We start from the raw sequence: 24,513 nt of genomic DNA on the forward strand, positions 1-24,513 counted from the left end.
AAATATGAAGATAATGCAATCATGACGCCAAATGAAAATCTTCGAGGATGATTGGTGGTGGCATTAGCCACCGTATAGGAAGTATTAGACCCAGACACAACGCACAATTATTGTGGCGCTCTGAAGTCAAATTCCACATTAATGTATTCACACATAGATGGTAAGTCTTCATGAATTGAAGATATACGTTACTTCGTATGTTACACATCTAAGTCATCAGCAATCATAAGCGTTAGGATGTGTGTCGATTCACAGGACATTCGAGGATTCTAAGATATTTAGCTCACACTACAACTTGCAAAACCTTTTCTCATGCAAGGGCTTCATGAAGATATCTGCCAATTGCTCTTCAATGTTGATGTGAATGACATCAATGCCTTCCTTCATGACCTAATCTATGAGAATGTGATGATGGATCTGAATGTGCTTGTGATCAACCTTGATGGCGCCCATGAACTGGATTTTTGGCAATCTTGATGGCGCTTTCATTGTCGCAGTAGAGTGGCACATGCTTCAGGTGGATGCCATAGTCCTTGAGAATTTACTTCATCCATAGAAGCTGAGTGGAACATGATCCAGCAGCAATTATTCAGATTCAGAAGTGGAGAGTGATTCACAGTTCTGCTTCTTTGAAGACCAACAGACAAGAGATCGTCCAAGAAAGTGACATGTGCCTGATGTGGACTTGTGATCAACCTTGTCACCAACACAATCAGCATCTGAGAATCCACCTAGATCAATGTCTGAGCCCTTTGGATACCATAATCCTAGTGTTGGGGTGTAAGCTAAATATCGAAGAATTCGCTTCACTATTACTTGATGTGATTCCTTCGGTGCCGCATGGAATCGGGCACACATGCAAACGCTAAGCGTTATATCAGGCCTTCATGCACATAAGTATAGTAAAGAACCAATCATGGAGCGGTATACCTTTTGATTGAACTTTCTGCCATTGTCGTTGGGGCCCAATTGGCCTTTGGATGGCATTGGCGTCATGTACCCTTTGGAGTCTTGCATTCCAAACTTCTTCAGGCAATCTTGGAGGTCCTTCTCTTGTGATATGAAGATGCCATTTATCTGCTGATGGATTTCAAGACCAAGGAAGAACTTCTGCTCCCCCATCATGGACATATGATATTGCTCTTGCATCATATGCCCAAGCTCATCACTATATCTCTTATTAATGCAGCCCAAGATAATTTCATCCACATAGATTTCATCCGAACAGTTCATCATCATATGTCTTCGTGGAGAGAGTAGGATCTAGAGAACCAGGTTTGAAGCCTTTGCTCTTTTAGGAAGTCTTTGAGTTTGCCGTACCAAGCGCGAGGTGCTTGTTTGAGGCCATACAATGCCTTGTTGAGCTTGTACACCATATCAGGATGCTTTGGGTCTTCAAAATCAGGTGGTTGTGCAACATATACTTCTTCAATTTTGCCGTTGAGGAAGGCACTCTTTACATCCATTTTGTACAGAAGAATGTTGTTGTGGTTGGCATATGCTAGCACTATGCGAATGGCTTCAAGCCTAGCCACAGGAGCAAAGGTTTCATCAAAGTTAATCCTTCCACTTGCATGTAACCTTGGGCAACAAGACGAGCCTTGTTTCTGACAACTTGACCATGCTCATCTTGTTTGTTCCGATAGATCCATTAGGTGCCAATGATATTGCGTTTGTGAGGATAGGGATGCTTTACTTGCTCCCATACATTATTCAACTCAAACTGTTGAAGCTCTTGTTGCATAGCTTGAATCCATTCAGGTTCCATGAAGGCTTCATCGACATTCAGGTTCCATGAAGGCTTCGTCGACATTCTTGGGCCCACAGAAGTTCGCTAGCTGTGTTTCTCTTGAACGAGTGAGTGGACCAGTTGCGTTGATACTAACAATCATCTTCATAATCTGGGCATCATTAGCAACCTGAGGATGGGCATGACGAAGACTTTGCTCTCACTAGTCAGTGTATTCGTCTTCAGCATTGGTTTCAGGCTGAGCATTGTCTTCATGCTGATTAGGTGCAGAAATGATGATTTCCTGTTCAGCCTGTTCCTCAGTGGGTATGATTTCTCCAGTACCCAGTAGCTTGATAGGTTCACTTGCTGAAGCTTCATCTAGCACATTTGGCAGGTGCTGTCTTCGCGAGCTGTTAGCCTGATCAAACCGCACATCCACATTTTCAACACCTTTATAGTGAAAGTGGTTGAAGACTTTGTAGGTGTGCGGATCCTTTCCGTAACCAAGAATAAACCTTCATGTGCTTTCGGTGCAAATTTTGAAGTGTGACGAGGATCCTTGATCTAGAACCTAGCAACAAAGACCTTGAAGTAGCTGACATTTGGCTTCTTACCAGTTACAAGTTCATAGGATGTCTTCTTGATGAACATATGAAGATAAACTTTGTTGGTGATGTGGCAAGCAATCTCAATGGCTTTAGGCTAGAACTTCCTTGGAGTCTTGTACTCATCAAGCATCGTACGTGCCATCTCAATGAGGATTTTGTTCTTGCGCTCCATGATGCCATTTTGTTGAGGTGTGTAAGGAGTAGAGAACTCATGTGTGATGCCCAATGTATCAAGATAAGTGTCAAGGCCAGTGTTCTTGAATTATGTGTCGTTGTCACTTCTGATGTGCTTGATCTTGATGCCATAGCTGGTCATGGCACGATTGGTGAAATGTCTGAAGACATCCTCCACTTCAGTCTTGTAGAGAATTATGTGCACCTATGTGTATCTTGAATAATCATCAACAATAACGAAGCCATAAAGACATGAAGTCGTAGTAAGGGTGGAGTAATGAGTAGGGCCAAATAAGTCCATGTGAAGCAGCTCGAAGGGGCGTGATGTAGTCATGATTGTCTTTGAGGGATGCTTCGCCCTTGTCATCTTCCCGGCTTCACAAGCACCACATAGGTGATCCTTCTTAAACATGACGCCCTCGATTCCAATGATATGCTTCTTCTTCATGAGAGTGTGCAAGTTCCTCAAGCCCGCATGCCCTAGCCTTCGATGCCATAGCCCACACTCTGAAGCTTTTGCTAGAAGACATATGACAAGCTGTGGTTCTGCGGAGAAATCTACCATATATAGATCGTCTCTTCGATACCCTTTGAAATCTAGAAATTTGTCAGATTCCATAATCATAAGGGAACGATATTTTCCAAATATCACAATCATGTTCAGATCACAAAGCATTGAGATAGACATTAAGTTGAATCCAAGGGATTCAGCAAGCATCACTTTATCCATGTGCTGATCCTTTGAGATTGCAATTCTACCTAGGCCCAATACCTTGCTTTTACAAGTGTCAGCAAACGTGATGTGACTTTTAGTAGCTGGTCATAGGGTTGAATCCATGAGAAGATTTTGAAAGGATCGAGAAGAAGTGTCTAGAGGGGGGTGATTAGACACTAAGTGCTAAAAGTTGCAGTTTTTAATTTCTTTAGGTTGAAGTGGAGTTTTGGCACACGTTTAACAAACACAATACATATCAAGCAAGCATTCGAAGTGTATATGAGCAATAGAAAGTAAAGCATGCAACTTGCAAGAATGTAAAGGGATGGGATTGGAGTGTGCAAACGCAATTTGGAGACACGAAGATTTTGGAGACATGGTTCCAATAGGTGGGGCTATCGTACATCCACGTTAATGGAGACTTCAACCCATGAAGGGTAATGGCTGCGCGAGTCCATGGAGGGCTCCACCCACGAAGAGTCCACGAAGAAGCAACCTTGTCTATCCCACCATGGTCGTCGCCCTCGAAGGACTTGCCTCACTAGCGGTAGATCTTCATGAAGTAGGTGATCTCCTTGCCCTTACAAACTCCTTGGTTCAACTCCATAATCTTGTCGGAGGCTCAAAAGTGACACCTAGCCAATCTAGGAGACACCACTCTCCAAGAATTAACAAATGTGAAGGAAATATGCCCTAGAGGCAATAATAAAGTTATTATTTATTTCCTTATATCATGATAAATGTTTATTATTCATGCTAGAATTGTATTAACTGGAAACATAATACATGTGTGAATACATAGACAAACAGAGTGTCACTAGTATGCCTCTACTTGACTAGCTCGTTAATCAAAGATGGTTATGTTTCCTAACCATGGACAAAGAGTTGTTATTTGATTAACGGGATCACATCATTAGGTGAATGATCTGATTGACATGACCCATTCCATTAGCTTAGCACCCGATCGTTTAGTATGTTGCTATTACTTTCTTCATGACTTATACATGTTCCTATGACTATGAGATTATGCAACTCCTGTTTACCGGAGGAACACTTTGTGTGCTACCAAACGTCACAACGTAACTGGGTGATTATAAAGGTGCTCTACAGGTGTCTCCAAAGGTACATGTTGGGTTGGCGTATTTCGAGATTAGGATTTGTCACTCTGATTGTCGGAGAGGTATCTCTGGGCCCTCTCGGTAATGCACATCACATAAGCCTTGCAAGCATTGCAACTAAAGAGTTAGTTGTGAGATGATGTATTACGGAGCAAGTAAAGAGACTTGCCGGTAACGGGATTGAACTAGGTATTGAGATACTGACGATCGAATCTCGAGCAAGTAACATACCGATGAAAAAGGGAACAACATATGTTGTTATGCGGTCTGACCGATAAAGATCTTCGTAGAATATGTAGGAGCCAATATGGGCATCCAGGTCCCGCTATTGGTTATTGACCAGAGACGTGTGTCGGTCATGTCTACATTGTTCTCGAACCCGTAGGGTCCGCACGCTTATGGTTTTGATGATAGTTATATTATGAGTTTATGAGTTTTGATGTACCGAAGGAGTTCGGAGTCCCGGATGAGATCGGGGACATGACGAGGGTCTCGAAATGGTCGAGACGTAAAAATCGATATATTGGACGACTATATTCGAACATCGGAAAGGTTCCGAGTGATTCGAGTATTTTTCGGAGTACCCGAGAGTTACGGGAATTCGCCGGGAGAAGCATTGGGCCTTATTGGGCCATACGGGAAAGAGAGAGGGGCTGCCTAGGGCAGGCTGCGCGCCCCCCCAAGGCCTAGTCCGAATTGGACTATGGGGAGGGTCTGCGCCATTCCTTGTTTCCTACTCCTACTACATGGAAGGACTCCTAGTTGGACTAGGAAAGGGGAATCCTACTCCCGGTGGGAGTAGAACTCCCCTAGGCGCGCCATAGAGAGGGCCGGCCCTCCCCTCCTCCACTCCTTTATATACGGGGGCAGGGGGCACCCCATAGACACACAAGTTGATCCACGTGATCATATTCTTAGCCGTGTGCGGCGCCCCCTTCCACCATAGTCCTCGATAATATTGTAGCGGTGCTTAGGCGAAGCCCTGCGACTGTAGTACATCAAGATCGTCACCACGCCGTCGTGCTGACGGAACTCTTCCCCGACACTTTGCTGGATCGGAGTCTGGGGATCGTCATTGAGCTGAACGTGTGCTAGAACTCGGAGGTGCCGTAGTTTCGGTGCTTGATCAGTCGGGCCGTGGAGACGTATGACTACATCAACCAAACACTTCCGTTGTCGATATACAAGGGTACGTAGATCACACTCTCCCCTCTCGTTGCTATGCATCATCATGATCTTGTTGTGCGTAGGAAATTTTTTGAAATTACTACGTTCCCCAACAAAATGGTGTGTTGATGATGAACTCCTTGCTCTTGTGCTTCAAATGATAGTCTCCCCAACACTCAACTCTCTCTCATAGGATATGGATTTTCTGGAAGGAGGATTTGAGTGGAAAGCAACTTGGGAAAGCTAGAGATCAAGATTCATATGGTAAGAATGGAATATCTTGGCCTCAACACAAGTGTCGGTAGTTCTCTCTCAGAAAAGTAGGTTGGAAGTGTAGGTTTGTTCTGATGGCTCTCTCTACGAAGGAAGAGGTGGTGGAGGGGTATATATAGCCTCCACACAAAATCTAACAGTTACACACAACTTGCCAATCTCGGTGGGACCGAATTGATAAACTCGGTCGGACCGATTAAGCAAATCTAGTGACCATTAGGGTTTTCGGTGGGTTCGACTGGATCAACTCGGTGGGACCGATGTGCTAGGGTTAGGGTAAATCCAAAAGTCGGTTTGACCTATTACTCAAACTCGGTGGGACCGATTTGGGTAATAAGCGAAACAGAGAGTTGGCCAAGCAAACGCGGTGGGGCCGATTGCATATCTCGGTGGGACCACAAATATTGCAATGGGTTACAGAGACTTTGCAAGCCCATCTCGGTGAGACTGAGATCTCATCGGTGAGACCAAACTGATTGGGGTTTCTGGCAGTGGCTATGTCAACTGAACTCAGTGGCTCCGGATACAAAGAATCGGTGGGGCCGAGTTGGATATTTGGTGTGGGACATATTTGGAAGTGAGAAAGTGGTTGAGGGCTTTGGAGCATTTCACTAAGAACTTTGAGCAAGCAAGCCATTAAGCAACACCTCATCCCTTCTTAATAGTATTGGCTTTTCCTATAGACTCAATGTGATCTTGGATCACTAAAATAGAAAATGTAGAGTCTTGAGCTTGGAGCTTGAGACAATCCTTTGTCCTTAGCATTTTGAAGGGGTTCCACATCCTCTAGTCCATGCCACTTCATTGTTGAGCTTATCTAAAACATACTAGGTAAAAGTGTTAGTCCAACAAGAGATATGTTGACATTAATTACCAAAACCACCTAGGGAGCACTTGTGCTTTCAGACTTCGATCACCAGTCATGTGGTTAGTGCATCCACTATCCATGATCCACTCAGTAGCTCTCGAAGTCGTACCCTACAGTGTAGTTAGTAGGATAGGCTTCACCAAGAGTATTGTGAAGCACAAACATGTAATGAACAAGCATATTATCAAAGCTGAGATTCTTGTTAGGTAAGATAGGATGCTTGTTATGAAAGCCTGGGATGAAATAAATGGTAAGACTATTCTGGCATTTTATCTTGCATCCCACAAGATGTTTTAGGTTCCCAGCATTTGCATCAGAAGACTTTGATTATTGGCTGGAGACCTTTCCCTGGAAGAGAAAGTTAATTCTTCTTAACCACCCACATCTTCAGGGGTGGCTTAGAAGCAATGACTCAAAGTGCAGCATCTGAGAACTTTGGCTTTGCGGCCCTAGTAAATAGCCTTGTAGGAGGTGAATAATACTCATAAGAATAAGCAGAAAAGTTCCTTGTTTTATGAACATAGCCGTTTGAACAAACACGATCATATTCATAACTCTGAGTAAGGTTTCCCTGCAAAACTTTGGCGTTAGGGCGACCTTGTGTGGTCCTCTGTCTGTATGAAGCCTTTGGTCCATATGAAGCCTTTGATCCGGGGTTTGTCTTCTTCCCAGGTGGTGTCATGATGTGTCGGTGGAAGCGACACCTATGGGGTCACTGGGATCCCTTCTACGGTTGGCGGGCATGAGGTTGTGCAAAGAGCGGGTCCGATAGGAAGCACATGGATCATTTACCCAGGTTCGGGCCACGAAGATGCGTAATACCCAAGTCCTGCTTTGGTGGATGTATTTGAGTGTTCTTGTGTTCTTGAGCTAGCTACGGGGTGCAACTTGCCCAAAGAGCCGAATCCCTCTCTTGGTCACCTTGGGCCTCCTTTTATTTGAAAAAGGGGTTGCCACAGTGGCACACAGGAGGTCGAAAAGTCTAGAGTCGACAAGCCTATCCTCTGGGACCGTCGGACAAACACATTTAATGCGCTGGCGACGTGCCCTCCTTGCTTTATCGGGGACGCCATGGAAGCACGTCCCAGCTGTCGCCACCTCGCCTGGCCTTGACACGCGTCTGAGCTGATGAGGCATCGCAGCACCACATTGGCTGCTTGGCTGGCATGGTGGTGGAGCCTTCACGAAGGGTCGCATGCCACCACGCAGGTGCTTGCTGAGACGGTGTAGAGGCCGCCCGTCGCCACGCAGGTGCCTGTCCAGCTGGTTGAGCTAGCAACTGCTTGGGGTCGGTGCTAGAGTCTTGGCTGGCACGGGCCTGGCACTGGCCCCGTTGATGCCCTCGGCAAGGGTTTTGCCGTGGCGTTGTAGTCGTCCGTGGCAAGGGTCTTGCCGGCGGTCTTGTGGACTCCCTCGGCTGGGATCCCGCCGAGGGTCGCCGTCTTCTGGTCCTCATCTGATCTCATATGTTTATGATCCTGACGAAGATTTGCATGCCACCACAGAGGCGCCTCCCGAGGCTTGGTTCCAATGTAGTTGGTTGGGTTGGAGCCTGTGGGCTCAAGGGTGGCTCACTTTGCTGGCATCGGGTAAGTTTCCCCGACAAGGCTCTTGCCGAGGCTGCGGAGGCTCCCTCGGCAAGGATCTTGTCAAGGGTGTCCACCTCGCCCTCCTGCTCTCCTGCGCTTCTGGTCTTGGCGTTACCTTGGTTGTCTCGTGCTTCGGCTTCTCTCCGGCTTCCCTCCTCTGCCCTACTAAGTGTGGTCGTGGCGCGCGGCTCCGACTGCCCGTGCACAAGTAAAGGGGTGAGAAGAAGAGCTCCTACTTTTGTACACCGAGAGGAGCCCCCGAGAATGGGCCACACATAAGCGCCACATTGTTAGGCTAGGTCCAGAATGGTGCGCGGGCAGGTGGGGCGCATTTTACCGCAGTAACTCCTCGTCTGCTGCGCTTCCCCATGACCTGCGTTGAACACGCTACATGGAGGGTCGTGCATGACGTGGGGGTCATGCATGGGGCGGTTCCCGCACGCATGCGTCACATGGTGGTAAAGAGGCACACGCCTTCCCCGTAAAAAGGAACGACCGCAGGCGCACTGCTCATTTACCCCCTCTGTCTTCTCCAATCTTGGAACCGCTGTCCCTTCCTTCTTACTCCTCAATCCCACGCTCTCACTCGCCGTCGCCACATTTTCCCTGCCCTTTCCCTTCCACCTTTCACAGCCGCCATGGCACCCAAAACTAGCAAGGGCAAGGGAGCGCCCAAGGATGTCGGATGGGCGAAGCCGCCGGAGAATGAGTTGGCGGCGCGGCGGATGCAGCTCGCCTACTTCCCCTCGACGGTCGACGGGGCCCACCTATGGGACAACATCAGACCACTGTAGGGGGGGTCAACACAGGGGGAGACACGACGGGACATCCTGCCACATGTGTCATCCCCGCCAACTGCCGCAAAGCCGCCCTGAATCGGTATCCGATCTTCGTCGATTACTTTTCCTGTGGCTTCTGGCCCCCCTTCTCCGATTTCTTCAATGACATCATGCATAACTTCGGCTTCCACCTCCTGGATTTCACCCCAAATGTCGTGGCATGCATGGATCTCTTCGCCTATCTCTGTGAGGGCTTTGCCGGGGTGCATCGCAACACAGCGCTCTTCCGCCACTACTTCTTCCCTCGGATCCAGAAGTGAGGCGCCATCTCTGGTTGTGTCACCCGGATCCCGAGGTCCAAGGGGACATACCCGGAGGGAGCTCAGAAGGAGAGGTGGGAAAGTGACGGTGCCGGTGGTGCTGGATTGAGGAGGAGGATCCACAAGAATTCTATCGGGTCCGCTAGGCACCGCCGCTTCGTGTAAATGACTGGAGCAATGTCGATGCTGATGACAAGAAGCTCACGGTCGCCACCACCAGGATTCTCCGCCTCACTGAGGTCGGGCTCAGCCTCGAGATGATCGGGGAGGATTTCATCCGCCGCCGAATCGCTATGCTGCATAGCAAGGGGAGGCCGGCTGGCTCTTCATGAACGCGGCCGATATCATGAGGCTTCGCCCCGCCCTCGACCAAAACTTCACTATGATGGCGGACGCCCACTTTTGTCAGCGGCTCTTTCAGCTCGACGTGAGCCGCGACGGCAGAGCCGAGAGGTCCGGCAAGGCCGGGAAGGGCGGCAAGGTCGCCAAGGGGCCCTTGTTTGGGTTGCCGGCGGGGGTGGTCCCGCTGAGCAATAACTCGCGCCGAAATGACATCATCGCCATGATGCCGGAGTTCAACGTGCATGGCCTCGTCACAAATTGGGCCGAGCCATCGGAGGATCAAGTACATGAGTTCTTTGACACCCTAGAGGAGAAGTACGTCCGCGACGAGCCGCAGCTCGTCCAGGACTCCACCCAGGCAGAGCTGGACTACAACACCGCCAGGGCGGCGGAGGCGGAGCTCGCCAAGGAGGACGGCAGCGCCTGCGGTGTGGAGGACAAAGCTTCAGCGGCCGCAGAGGAGAGGGAGCTCGCCCAGTGGGCGGAGTCCGCTGGGGAGGCCAGCAGCGCCGGCACCGGGGCCCCTGTTATTGAAGATGTGGTCGGCGAGTTGTCGGAGGAGGAGGAGGAGGAAGAGGAGGAGGAGGCCGAGGCCATCGACCCTTCAGCCACGGGAAGAGGGTGAGTCCTGCGGCGGGCCAGCTACGGCAAGACGGTTCGGCCCGGTAGGGCCATGCAACCCCAGCATGCCCAAGAGACTTCTGCACGCAAACGAGGGCCGCAGCGGCTAAGAAATTAGCAAAGGCCGCGGTGGCAAAGAAGAAAGCATCTACCTCTTCTTCGTCCAAGTGTTCCCCAACTCCACCTGCTTCCCCTCCTTCTGCAGGTGATGACACGGAGGTCTTCTTCGAACTCGGGTCTCATAGCCTGAGGAGGAAGAGGAAGGCAATGGAAGAAGAAGCGGATGATGAGTAAGTGCCTCGACTTTTGTCATCTCCGTTTCGGACTGTGCTTCTTTTTTCTTAACTTGTCTTCATCATGGCAGGGATGCGGAGACACTGTCCGAGAGGGTGAAGAGGGACATGTCTTTGGCGGGCAGCCAACCCCCAGCAGGCGCTTCCGGCACACCGCTGGTGGTGTTGAGCAGTCCGGACAGTAGCCCCCGCCACAACCCCCACCCTAAGCTCATCACCCGCCCCTCGTAAACGTGTGTCGGGGGTACGATTCTTGATGCTGACCTTGACGTGATCGCAGGAGGAGGGCAGCAACAGGAGGAGCCACTGAGGGCTACCCCCAACATGCCGGCTCCATCAACTACGTCGCCCCGAGGGGCGTCCCCGGCAAGGGCGCCAAGCACCGAGCCCATGCACACAGAGGAGGAGGCAAGCTTGGGCACTGGTGGCCACACCTCGGCGCCGGATGTTGGCGGGGAGAGGGCTTCTGCTTCCCAGCCCGACACGGGTAAGCCACTTGCCTTCCGTCCCTTTTCTTTTTCTCTTCTTTCTGAACCTTGGTCTTGCCTTTGCTTCATCCCCTTCTCGATATCCAGATCCTCCATTGGAGGACCAGGAGGACATAGACACCGTCATTGAGGATGTCGCCAAGGCCACCGAGGCGGAGGCCGAGAAGATCGCCGCCGAGGAGGCCGCCAAGGGCAATGCTGAGGACGCCACCAAGGGGCCTGCGGGGGAGCCCGGCAAGGCTGCTGCCGAGGAGGCCGACAAGGGACCTGCTGGGGATGCCGGCAACCTCGCTGCCGAGGAGGAGGTGGTTGATGACCAGCCTTCCTCCTCCGCGCCTCTGGCTCCGGCAGGTATCTGAAGGTGAGCGACGACCTTTTCGTCCACCTTCCAGGGGCGTCGAGCTCCAGGGCGCCCATCGAGGGAGAGGTGTTCGACGAGGAGGTGCTTGCCGCCGCCGGGCTCGAGGTTGTTGACGAACCAAGTGCCAGTGGCGACGGTTCTCAAGAGGAGCGACTTCTCCAGGCCATGGGCGCTAGCTTTCGGAAGCTCCAGGGGCTCCACTGCGTTCGCCTGGACAAGGCCAAGTCCTGGATGGCAGCGGTGGACAAGGCAGAGTCGGACCTCCCAGGACGCGTCACTGAGCTGCAAAGTTGGTTCCGCCAAGCTTGCGAGGACCTGAAGGCCGCCTAGGGCGAGCTGGCCAAGCGCGAGGTGGAGATCACCATGAAGCGGGCCGACATCGAGAAGGCCCAGGAGACGGCGAACAACCCGGCCTCCAAAACCAAGGCCGCTCGAACCAAGCACCAGGCCGTGCTAAACTCCCCGGAGGAGGACCTCGTCACGGTTGAGGAGAAGCTTGCCGCAACACTCCGTGGCAAGGATGAGTTGGATAAACTCGTCGTGTAGCAGACCCAGGAGCTGGAGCAGAGGCACAGGGACGCACTCAACGCCCAGGCTCTGGTTCACGCCGGCAATGTGAAGGAGCTGGAGGTGGAGCGGGACAGGCTCAAGGATCAGGTCCTAAAGCTGTCCAAGGAGAAGGACACGCTCAACAGTGCCCTGGTTGAGGCACATGGCGTAGTCCTAGACAAGGCAGGGCAGCTCTCCGAGGCCAACAACTCCATCAGAGACCTCAAGATGAAGCCGGAGGGTCTCGAGGGGATGCTCTTAGAGGCCAAAGCCCGGGAGGAGGTCCTAGCCAAGGATCTGGAGGCTGAAAGGCAGCTGCGGAAGAACGAAGCCGCCAACCGCAAGGATTTTGTGGAAGGCGAGAACCGCTGGATCGGGCGCCTCGAAGGCGTTGCCGGTAGGATCACCATGCAGCTGGCTACCATGGGGATGCCAAATGTGAGGTATACACCGGAGCGCAATGCCAGCCCCAACGCCAAGCTGACCATCTTCTTCGAGGGTGTCCTCGGGGCCCTAGAGCAGTTCCACTCCAATCGGGCGGCCTCCCTGGCCGATGAGGCCTGGATGCTTTGTTGGGGTGCCATGACCAAGGTTCTCACCAAGGTGGCGCACTAGAACCCCAACCTCGACTTCGAGGCCATGCTGGAGAGCTTGCCGGAGGATGCAGTCCTCGCGACGCTCAAGGAGCGTATCAAGCCCATCATCAGCCGCATCGGCGGAATCGAGAGGTTGGAGGGCCAACGCCGGGATTAGGCACCCCGTTTCTCATTGCCACTACAGGTTCATGGCCAAGACAATTTATATCACTAGTTAGAACCACAACAACAATTGATGTAATATAGCTCTGTAGTACTTTTGAAAATGATGCATGTTATTGTCCTATTTGATCCCCCTTTGTATGTCCACCCTACGTTAATCGAGTAGGCTTGCCGGCGCATAACCCAGGCCACGGTGCCTTGAGGACGGATCCCCAATAGCCTGCCGGGTATGCTTGCTGCCAGGCGAACCACCTCACCGCTCTCAACGTGGCCGATCGAACTGTCGAGCTTGACTCGAGTCGGAATTGAGAGTGTTGCCGATTACGGAAGGCTACCCTACCGATCTCGACGCGGCTGCTTGAGCTGTTGAGTGGACTCGAAATAGATGCGTAATACCCTAGTCCTGCTTTGGTGGATGTATTTGAGTGTTCTTGTGTTCTTGAGCTACCTACAGGGTGCAACTTGACCAAAAGAGCCGAATCCCTCTCCTGGTCACCTTGGGCCTCCTTTTATAGGAAAAATGGGTTGGCGCAGTGGCCCACAGGAGGTGGAAAGGTCTACAGTCGACAAGCCTATCCTCTGGGACCATCGGAGAAATGCATTTAATGCGCTGCAGACGTGCCCTCCTTGCTTTATCGAGGACGCCAGGGAAGCACGTCCCAGCTGTCGCCGGCTCGCCTGGCCTCGACACGCGTCCGAGCTGATGAGGCATCGCGGCGACATGTTGGCTGGCTGCCGGGCGTGGTGGTGGAGCCTTCACGAAGGGTCTCATGCCACCACGCAGGTGCTTGCTAAGTCGGTGTACAGGCCGCACGTCGCCACCCAGGTGCCTGCCAAGCTGGTTGAGCTAGCTGTTGCTTGGGGACGGTGGTGGAGTCTTGGCTGGCGCGGGCCTAGTAGTGGCCCCGCTAATGCCCTCGACAAGGGTCCTACCGGGGGCCCAGCAAGGGTCTTGCCGTGGCATTGTAGTCGTCCCTGGCAAGGGTCTTGCCAGGGGTCTTGTGGATTCCCTCGACTGGGATCCCGCCGAGGGTCGCCATCTTGTGGGCCTCATCTGATCTCATATGTTTATGATCTTGACGAAGATTTGCATGCCACCACACAGGCACCTCCTATGCCCTACAAGGGTGTCTGTGGGCTCAAGGGTGTCTCACTTTGCTGGTTGGGTTGGGTTGGGTTGGAGCCTGTGGGCTCAAGGGTGTCTCACTTTGCTGGCATCGGGCAAGTTGCCCCGGCAAGGCTCTTGCCGAGGCTGCGAAGGCTGCCTCGGCAAGGATCTTGCCGAGGGAGTCCACCTCGTCCTCTTGCTCTCCTGCGCTTCTGGTCTTGGCATTGCCTTGGTTATCTTGTGCTTCGGCTTCTCTCCGGCTTCCCTCCTATGCCCTACAAAGTGTGGCTGTGGCGCGCGGCTCCGACTGCCCGTGCACAAGTAAAGGGGTCAAAAGAAGAGCCCCTACTTTTGTACAGTGACATGATGACATTCACGGGATGTTTCTCGAGATAACTTTTGGGCACCCAGATCTTATCAAATGTGGCCCGTTCCTGCAGTTAGTACTAATAAACATGGCAAACAATTCATGTTGGAGTAATTGACCACGGGTACATCGTAGACGGCGAGACAATATTTCAAGACATCGGGGATAGCAAAGCCCCTCAGTCCGACTCCTCAGGGCACCTAGATAGCCCCCTGTATGACTACCGTCCGACTGCTCCAGTCGGCCTGCCCGGCCTGCTCTCCGTCCGACTGCTCCAGTCGGCTTGCTACGTGAAGTCAACTACAGCGTCCCATCAAACATGACACGGACGAGACGGCTGTACCCGACACTTTTTGTGAATAGTTGTGCATTTTAGCAGGTGTAACGTGTCACATCGATGTCTTCTGAATAATGTAGTTGGTGGGTAGGCCACCATCCAACATACCCATGCCCACATAGCTTACATACCAAGCTAGCCATTCCTATATAAATGGGCAAACATCCATCCATCCAGGATGGACACTCTCACGCATGGACACCCACATGCACAAGGCCATAAGGCCACTCACGGGAGCATGAGCCTCTCACGCCACATACACTTGCTAGCTAGCTCTCTACTACTACTCTCAGTCCAATACAACTCCAGGAGCAACTCTATACTGTTACCTACACTCCAATATATTCAGACATGCAGGAGTAGGGGTATTATCTCTCCGGAGAGCCCCAAAACTGGGTAAACTACTGCGTGATACTCGCATACCCGTCCCTGGATATTTCACGACAGTCTTGCCCTCACCTCAAGCCACCATGTGGCATCTGTTGACTCACGGTATCTGTCAGGACCCCAATTCCAAGTCACATCGATCGAGCCAGTAACACCTCTTATCGCTTTGCGGCCTCGCGCACGGTATTCCCACGGGTGTCGCCTTACCATGGCCCGGGACCATTTGCGCCTTTTGGCTCACGTATATGATAGTGTCGCTAGCATCCATATGACAGAGAACCCGGGACGACATGACTAGTCTTGAACCCAAAGTGGCACTAACTTACGGGGACAGGCATACATGAATCAACATCGAGCATGTCGGTCAGTAGCGTGCGAATCCGGGCTGTAGCACTGGGCTAACAGGACTCCGGTGAACCGGGCTGTAGCAGGCTAGGCAGGACTCCGGATGTCACCGCATGACATTTTCCCGAAGGGACAGACATAGGAATGAGGTGAATCACATGCCGACTAGTCAAGTGTTCCGGAGCAGTAGTGCTGGGCTAGCAGGACTCCGGTGAACCGGGCTGTAGAGGACTACTATGGCTCATGGAAGCACAAGACTACATTTCCCCATAATAGAGGCTAACAAGGATAAACAACTAGGTTGTCGGATCCCACACATACCAAGCATTTCAATAACATACACACAATATGCTCAATATGTGCAAATACAACATGGCATCACAACAAAACTCTACGACTAAAAGTATTTATTCATTAGGCTCCGAGGAACGAGATATTACAAACATGGGTCTCATGACCCATCATTCATAGCATACAAAACAAAGCACATGCAGAAGCTTAACATGTCTGAGTACATACATCTACAAATGAAAAGGGATGAGAAGCCTGACTATCTACCAGATCCTGCAGAGGGCACAAGATCGTAGCTGAGGTATCAAACTAAATGTCAAAGTCCACATGGAACTACTAGCGAGACCGACGTCTCTCTGTAAAACATAAAATAGGAAAACGTGAGTACAAATGTACCCAGCAAGACTTACATCAGAACTAGTTACATATGCATCGGTATCAACAAGGGGGGTGGTGGAGTTTAACTATAGCAAGCCAGCTTTGACTCGGTGGCTATCTTAAAGTACGACTGCAAGTAACTCTTTTGAGGTGGCGCACACGAGTCCACATATTCACCATATCAATACACCACTATGGATCCGCTGCTGTCTCCCTACGAGAACGCCATCCATAGCACTCACGCTTATCTTGCGAGTTTTAGAGTATCCACTTTCACTTGTCTATAAACTGTATAGGCAACCAAGCAGTCCTTTACCGTGGACACGGCTATTCGAATAGATGATGTTAACCCTGCAGGGGTGTACTTGTTCATACACGCTCTCACCACTTACCGTTGTTTACACGACATGTACTCGGCAACCTTCAAGCGGAAGCCCAGCGAGGGTGTCGGCCACGGCCTACCTAAACACTCAAGTCTCTAGTCCAGGTTTATCGCCTATCCAGGTTCCATCCGTAGGGAGTCCGGCCGAGGTTTCCACATACGGCCCCGAACGATGTGTACAGGGTTCCCGAGACACCAAACGGGAAACTCGGTACACCGTGCCACGGTGTATCTACCGCATCATATCCCACCCCTAGGGTCAGCGCTACGCACGGCCGCCAACACATAACCTATAAACACCAGAAACTAGTTGCAACTCCTGGACAGAGAGCTAGGGTGGTTAAGAAGCCGAGAGGGTCCATTGGTTTCGGGCCCAATGCAAGGTAGTAGCTGGTTCTTAAATCACATATACAGATCTCGGTCCTTAAGGACGGTTCCAATGAAACAACCCACCATGTACTCCAACATGGCCTCTCATCGATACTTTTACCAAATCGTGTTCAACACACTTAGCTCACACAGAGTAGGACATGTTCACAACTTTACAATTCATCCTCGATGAATCATACCTGACACAACTCTAACCAATAGCAGGCATGACCAACAACAAACAATCATACCATAGGCTAGCTTTTAGGGTTTAGCCTCTTCGATCTTGTGGTAGATCAACTCTTGTACTACTCATATTATCAAGAACAATCAAGCAGGTCGTAGGGTATTACCTCCATCAAGAGGGCCCGAACCTTGGTAAACATCGTGTCCCCTGCCTCCTGTTACCATCTGCCTAGACGCACAGTTCGGGACCCCCTATCCGAGATCCGCCGGTTTTGACACCGATATTGGTGCTTTCATTGAGAGTTCCTCTGCATCGTCATCGTTAGGCTTGATGGTTCCTTCGATCATCGATAGCGATGCAGTCCAGGGTGAGACTTTTCTCCCCGGACAGATCTTTGTATTCGGCGGCTTCGCACTGTGGGCCAACTCGCTTGGCCATCTGGAGCAGATCGAGAGTAACGCCCCTAGCCATCAGGTCAGATTTGGAAGCTTAAACTACACGGCCGACATCCGCGGAGACTTGATCTTCGACGGATTCGAGCCCCTGCCGAGTGCTCCGCACGGTCACGATGAGCATGATTTAGCTCTACTATCGGACAGTGTTCAGGAGACCGCACCGGCAACCGCTCCGACCCTCAATTCGGAGCCAATTGCGCCATCCATTGAAGGGTGGATAGACCCCACCACGGAGGCCATATTCTAAGCGGCGATCGAGACGAGTATCAACCTTACCCTTCACGGGAGCCGTGACGCCGAACTACCGGACTCTTCCCCGGCCATGGACTCCGAACCGCCCGCGCCCGTGCCTATCAAGTCCGACTGGGCTCCGATCATGGAGTTCACCTCCGCGGATATCTTTCAGCACTCGCCCTTCGGCGACATACTGAATTCATGAAAGTCTCTCTCCTTGTCAGGAGAGTCCTGGCCGAATTATGTCCGGCAGGATTGGGATGCGGATGACGAAGAAATTAGCCGCCCACCCACCACCCACTTAGTGGCCACTGTCGACAATTTGACCGACATGATCGACTTCGACTCCGAAGACATCGACGGTATGGACGACGATGTAGGAGACGAACAGGAGCCACTGCCCACAGGGCACTGGACACCCACTTCGTCATATGATGTATACATGGTGGACACACCCAAAGAAAACGACAATTTGGAACGGAAGGACGCAACGAAGGATCGTTCCCTCGAGAAGCAGTCAAAGCGGCGGCGTAAGCGCTGCTCCAAATCCCGCCTCGGCAGAAATAGTGATCTTATAGACCCAGCGATAGAGCAAGGTGAGCCCGCGGACGAAAAACATGGCATTGAACCACCGTCCAACCACGACAACACGGAGAATCAAACCGAATAAACGGACTCTGGTGAAGATAACAGTCCGGGTGACATCACACCGGACAGGCACCCGGAGCAAGAGAATACCCATCAAAGGCCTGTTGCCACTGGGAGGAGTCTGAAAAAGCAGAAGCAAAGGCTCAGGGCTGCACAAGACACACTCAGAATTAGATGGAGTAAAGTACTCAACACTGCAGCAAAATACGGTGGTAGTCGCCACACAAAGAGCTACCCGAAGCGAAAGCTGCTACCTGAATTTGATGAGGAGGCCTTAGATCCCCCGCAATCAAAAACAAAACAGCCATCCGGTCGGATAGACGACCTCGTGGCCAACATAGCGCGGCAAACGATGCTGCACACAAGCCAGTATGCGATCCACGTGAGGGCTCGCATCAAAAGGACGGCGCAACTAGATCCATCTACGGGCCAAGCAAGCACGCTCCAGCACGCAATGCAACACAACAAAAATCCGAACACCACGGTACACCCAAATACAGGGGTGCCGCACACCTCCTATGTTTCACCAATGAGGTGCTGGACCATGAATTTCCAGAGGGATTCAAACCCGTAAACATAGAGGCGTACAATGGATCGACAGACCCTAGGGTCCGGATTGAGGACTACATCCTCCATATCCACATGGCTCGAGGAGATGATCTCCACGCCATCAAGTACTTACCCCTCAAGATCAAAGGGCCAGCTCAGCACTAGCTTAAAAGCCTCCCCGAAAACTGCATTGGAAGCTGGGAAGAGCTCGAAGACGCTTTTCGGGAAAATTTTCAAGGGACCTATGTCTGACCACCGGATGCTTTAAGTCATATAACTCAACAGCCCGGAGAGTCAGCCTGAAAGCTTTGGAACAGGTTCCTCACTAAAAAGAACCAAATAGTCGACTGTCCGGACGCCGAAGCCTTAGCAGCTTTCAAGCACACCGTTTGAGACGAATGGCTTGCCAGACACCTCGGCCAAGAAAAGCCGAGAACAATGGCAGCATTAACAAGCCTCATGACCCGCTTTTGCGCGGGAAGGATAGTTGGTTAGCCTGATGCAGCACCAGCGACCCAAGTACATCCGAAGTCAGGGACAGAAACGGGAAACCATGACACAGCAAAAACAAGCGCCGGAATAAAGAAGACAACCCGAAGAGCATGGCGGTAAACACCGGATTCAGAAGCTCTCGGCCAGGTCAGCAAAAGCTGCCCTCCAAAGGCAACAAAGACGAACTGTCTAGCCTAAACAAGATTCTGGACAAAATATGCCACATCCACAGCACCCCCGATAAACCTGCAAATCATACCCATAGAGAATGTTGGGTGTTCAAGCAGTCCGGCAAGCTCAACGCTGAACACAAGCGGTAGGATACACCAAGCGAAGACGAGGACCAGCCTCGCAAGCAAAGCACTGGGGAATAGATGAAATTCCCACCAGAAGTCAAAATAGTAAACGCGTTACATGTGATAAAGGGGAGAAACAAAGCGACACTCCTAGAGACACATGCCCCAGGGCCTATCACCGCGGAGTTCGGCCACTGGTCATCCCAACCGATCACCTTTGACCATTGGGATTACTCGGCAAGTATCCGGCATGCAGGATGGGCTGCCTTGGTGTTAGACCCGATAATTGACAGATACCCCTTCACACGAGTACGGATGGAAGGCGGCAGTAGTTTAATCCTGGTATATTAGGACACAGTCTGCAAAATGGGGATAGACCCAACAAAAATCAGCCATAGCAATACTACCTTTAAAGGAGTAACGCCTGGCCCAGAATCCCATTGCACGGGCTCCTTGCTACTAGAGGTTATATTCGGCTTTCCCGATAACTTCCGCAGCGAAAAGTTAACCTTCCACATCGCTCCGTTCCAAAGTGGCTATCAAGCACTACTCGGACGCGAATCTTCTGCTCACTTTAACACAATACCACATTACGCTTCTCTCATGCTTAAGATGCCCGGTCCACGTGGCATCATTACAGTAAATGGAAATATTGAGCGCTCCTTGCGCGCGGAAGACCATGCGGACGCCTTGGCAGCCGCACACTAGACGGCCTCACCAACTAGAGCATCTGACAGGTCATTAAGACCACAGACACGGATAGACAAGTCCGGAGCGGCTAATTGATAAAGGTTTTATGGCTATACCCCTACAACAATATAAGGGGCTCAACGCATGTAAACAAGTGACAATTAGGCTCAACCTTATGTATCTTGAACTGTACATGGTTTATTTAGTATAACCTACCTTTTTGCACGATAACTTTTCAACTAAGTTACTCTCTTTTTCTAATGACCATCGTGCTAAACCCGTCCAGGATACGGCACAACGGAGACACAGGCGCAGCCGTGCAGCAGGGACCCGTTCCAAGGATTCTTTTTAGATTAAGACCCTGCGTAAACCTTTTTTACTGTGTCTTGTTGATACACATCCCCCGTATTCTCAGCAAAACTGAGAAGGATGCTGACGTATTGGCATGTGGCCATGTCAGAATATTGCACGTACCTGGACACTAGAGGCTTATAACAAAGGGCACTGTTTAGCCCCGTTTACATCATAAAGACCGAATACCTTAGGGAGTGTTCGGCATCGCGAGTTTGGCCTTATATGAATCAGCTCCGAATCATGTCTTTGGTCAAATGTTGGGTTTGCTGCCTTACGTTCCGCTCTATCGGCTAAGGCGTCACCAGGAGAACTACTGCGATTGTGCCCTTGTTCATCCGGACGAGCACCTCAGTAGAGAAAGCCAAAAACTGACTATCACGATATAGCGTGAGATTGGTCAACCACTCGATGACCTAGCGGAATCTTCGGGATTCCTCTGCCTTAACGAAGAGCCGTTTTCCGGCCAGGCATGTACGCGCCCCGAATTTGGACGAGCGCAGAGCCACCAGGGGCTATATAGTAGCCCCACTGTCAAACTCCTCTTTCTAAGTGAAAGTGTTAAAGCATTATAGTCCGATTACCTAGTTCGTTGTGCTATCACCTCCTTAATGGACCAAGACATTGGATCAAGTGTGAACATGCGTCTTCTACGAACATCCCCGCATTATATGCGTGGGGGCTGATGCCGACAACTGCCAGTTTTTAGGTTATATACATATATGCATAAACGGCCGCACAGGAGGCATCATAGTACATTCGGGAAAAAGTATAACTACAGCCTTGATAAACTCAATAAAACATTGTTTTTACAATGGGAATACATGTCACTTAAACATAATATTCTTCGAGCACTGAGCCTCTATCAAATGAGCGCCTTCAAGAACTTCTTTGAAGTAGTGCTCGGCAGCCACTCGGCCTATGGCCGAACCCTGTGCCGCAACAGTGGTTGCATCCATCTCCGCCCAGTATGTTTTGACACGAGCAAGGGCCATCCGCGAGCCTTCTATGCACGCCGACCTCTTTACAGCATCGATGCATGGCACAACACCAAGGAATTGTTGCACTAAGCTAAAGTAGTTATTCGGCCTTGGCCCTCCTGGCCACAGATGATCCACAATGGACCTCTTGGCAAGTCTGGATAATTTATGAAGCTCGGCCCAACCGGTCAATCGCTCATTCAGCAACAGCGGACGGACTGGAGCGTGAAACTGTGACCACAACAGCTTCTCCACTTCAGGACCTTTCTGATCCTTCAAGTACTCAGTAGCATCAACAACACTTCCAGCCAAATCCATGTACTCGTCTGCATAACTCCATAGCCGGTCCAGAGGAGCATATTTCGGATCTCCGAACTTAGTCCGCAACAAGAAGGGCTTCCCAGAAACGATATCCGCAGCTTGATTCAGCTCCTCCTTCGTCGCTCTAATTTTGGAGCGGGCTTCCTTGGCAGCCACCCGGGCCTTCTCCAGGTCTGTCGCCTTCACCGGTAACGGTCAGGAGCATCTTTTAACTCCACGACCATCTTGGCAATCTTTTCTTTGCTCTCGCAATGTGCGACCTGTTCGGCCCTTAACTCTTCGGTCGCCTTTAAAGCCGCCGCATTATTACTCCTTGCTTGCTCCTGGGCTCGGGCAAGCTCCACCCGAAGGGTCTCCACGGTGGCAGCTCCATCTGCGGTCACAACATATTAAAGATACTGGCATCATGTTGCTCTTACTATGTGACATTCACCAAAAAAATCACCTACCCTGTGCCTCGTCAAGCCGCTTGTTAACAAGCATGATGTCGGTATCTGCCGCATCCAGTTGCCGCTTTAGTTCGCCAAACCCATAAAGGCGGTCTAGTTATTACATGGGACTATGATCCTCTGTTTGCTGCCGTTTTCGACGACAACCAGAGTCTCAGGGGCTACTATCTACACAGGGCGCATCTAAAAATGTGCGGTACTGTCAACAAAGTACATCATTTCGTATACCTCAAAACCTGTCAGTAGACTCATAAAGGCTTCATGCAACCCACTTTCGGCGGACGAAATCCTTTCAATCACCATACCCATCAACGTGTGGTGCTCTTCTGAGATAGCCGCTTGCTCCAGCAGATCCCTCGGTACGTCCGACCGCACACCAGACGGTGCCGGACTCTTTTGATGGCTCTCTTCGAGAGTTGGATACTGAGGACTTCGGGTGGCCATAGGATTACCTTCTGGCCTTGCCAAATTAGGAGAAACACTCCGCGACGACACCTCGAGGTCACCCGCCTCGAGAGGCGGTGTGGCAGGGGGAGGCGTTTCGCTCTCCATCATCTCTGGAAGAAGATCCCCTGAAGACAAGCTCTGCTGAGAAGGGCTAAGATCCGAACTGCAAAATAAATGCCTCGGTTATTTTCCTCAGAGCTAAAGCGAGATATTTTCATTTACCCTTTTTCTTATAGCTCGGCGGAGGGCTGATTGTCACATCCCTAGTCTGGTATGACTTAGACTAGCTAGCTATTTGTGCATCATATTTAAATTTCATTTAAATTTGAAATGAGGATTGGTGGAACCCTCAGAATCATTTTTGAAAATGACCCAAATAAAAATTTCTCCAAAAGGGTCCAAGAAAATGCTCATGATGCCCTCTAAAAATATTGGACAGAGATAAAAATCAACACAATATTTTTAGGAGCTCATGGATATTTATTTTGGCCATTTGGATTAATTCGATAAATATTTGCATTGGAAATATATTTCTATATATATGAAATATGATCCAAAAATTATGTCATTTATAAAGGAGCTCTGGAATAATATATCTAGCTCCTGCAAAAATTGGCATAAGGTAATAAATTGATTTAGTATTTTATTAAATCAAAACAAATGTCAGAAAAAAAATAGAAAACAGAAATAAAAGAAGGAGGGGCTTACCTGGGGCTTCCCCTGTGCAGCCCAGCCGCAGCAGGCCGGCCCAGCCAGCAGGCGGCCCAGCCCACCTGGCCACCCCTCCTCTGTCGTCTTCCTCCTCGACAGGGGAACGGCGCGTGCCGACGCGCGCGCACCGCCGCGCCTCCACCTCCTGCTTCCCTTGGCCACCTCCTGCTTCCTCCTCGTCGCCTGGAACGCCCCGGACGACGCCACGCAGCCCCGACCGCCCTCTCACTCTCTCCCTCCTCCTCTCCCCCTGCTCTCTCTCTCTCACCCGAGAACCACCGCCGCCGCCGACGGGCATCACCGTAGCCACCGCCTCTCCCACGCCTTCCCGACACGCTCCCCAGATCCGCCGCGACCCCCTCTACCTCCTCGTCGAGCCACGCAAGACGGAGCACCCCGTGGAGCCGTCGCCGTCGCCAAATTCGCCTCCGGCCGCCGTGGATCCTCGCCGGCGATTCGGAAGCTACCGGGCATCCCCGACCTCGCCCTCGCGCTCGCTGGTTCCGCGGTGAGCCCCCGCACCGAACCCCCTCCTCCCCGTGTCCGTTTGCCCCGTCTAGCTAGCTCGCCACCGCGCCCGTAAGCTCCTCGCCGCCGGCCATGGCGCCACGGTGGCACAAGCCCAAGCCGGTCACTCCCGCGCGCGTCACCGTGTTCCTGGTGACGCCAGGAGGCCGTAGGAGCCCTCCGCTTCCACTGCCGTGCACCACAACGCCGCGGCCGCAAGTTGCCGAGCTCCGGCCGCCGCCGCGAGCCTTGCTCCGGCGAGCTCCGGCCTTCCCCGCTCCTCCCACCTGTCCCACCAGATGCGCGAGAGCCCGGGCTACGCCCCGGTGCTCTCAGACGCCGTCCCCGTGGCCTGTGGCGCGGACTCCGCCGCGTCCAGAGGTCGCCGGCGGCGAGCCCCGTCGCCTGAGCCCTGCCATGTGGGGCCGGCCCGTCAGGTGATTAGCTTAGTGCTAATCACCGTTAACTAACCCCCCC

This window comes from Triticum dicoccoides, chromosome 3A (assembly GCF_002162155.2).
Source record: "Triticum dicoccoides isolate Atlit2015 ecotype Zavitan chromosome 3A, WEW_v2.0, whole genome shotgun sequence".
Classification (NCBI taxonomy): Eukaryota; Viridiplantae; Streptophyta; class Magnoliopsida; order Poales; family Poaceae; genus Triticum; species Triticum dicoccoides.